Here is a 1,163-nt window from a genome sequence, read left to right on the forward strand (position 1 = left end):
ATCCAAACTGCTATATCTCCCACAATCCCATTCCTCCGCATTTTGTACAATAGCCTACTGTGGGGAACCTTATCAAACGCCTTGCTGAAATCCATGTACACCACATCAACCGGTTTACTCTCATCTACCTGTTTGGTAAGGTAAAGCTTTCTTTTCATTTATTCATTCTCTGTTGGTAATTTAGAGCAGAGAAGATGAAGGCGAGGGCAGTTGCATGCCCTTCTTGCAGGGGATTTGGGAGAAAGGGTCACCACTGGTATCCCTCCTGACTTTCCCGACAAAAACTACACCCGACTCCAGCTCCCCACAGACCACTTCAGGGAGCTGGAGCTGGATGAACTATTGGATCATTCAAGAGGCTGAGGGAGTGATAGAGAGGGGTTATAGTGAGGTATTTACACCTAAGTTACAGGGTAAAGGTAGCTGGGTGACTGGCAGGAGAGGGAAAGGGAATAGGCTGTCAGTACAGAGTGGAATCTCCTGTGGCCATTCCACTCAATAATAAGTGTACCGTTTGGGATACAGTCGCGGAGGATGACCTAGCAGGTGAAAGCCAGAGTGGCCAGGTATCTGGCACTGAGCCTGGCTGTGGTTCAGAAGGGAAGGGGGGAGAATAGGAGAGCAACATTGACAGGAGATTGAACGGTGAAAGGGATAGACAGGAGATTCTGTGGTCACGAGCAAGACTCCCAGATGGTATGTTGCCTCCCGGGTGCCAGGGTCAGGGATGACTTGGACCGAGTCTACACAATTCTTAAGGGTGAGGGAGAGCAGCTAGAAGTCCTGGTACACATCGGTACCAATCACATAGGAAGGGAAAGGGAAGAGGACCTGAAAAGAGAGTATAGGGAGTTAGGTTGGAACTTCAAAGGCAGGAGGAGTAATCTCAGGATTACTATGGGCCATGGGCTAGCGAGGCTAGGAATAGAGAGCGAGTGCAGACGAACATGTGGCTGCAGGGCTGGTGTAGGAGAGAGGGCTTCAGCTATGTGGATCATTGGGATACCTTCTGGGGAAGGTGGGACCTGTACAAGAAGGATGAGTTGCATCTGAACTGGAGAGGCACAAATATCCTGGACAGGAGATTTGTTAGATCTCTTTGGAAGGGTTGAAATTAGATTGACAGGGAGTTTGGAACCAGAGCTACGGATGAGATGGTGGAG

The sequence above is a fragment of the Chiloscyllium plagiosum genome, chromosome 5 (assembly GCF_004010195.1).
Source record: "Chiloscyllium plagiosum isolate BGI_BamShark_2017 chromosome 5, ASM401019v2, whole genome shotgun sequence".
NCBI lineage: Eukaryota > Metazoa > Chordata > Chondrichthyes > Orectolobiformes > Hemiscylliidae > Chiloscyllium > Chiloscyllium plagiosum.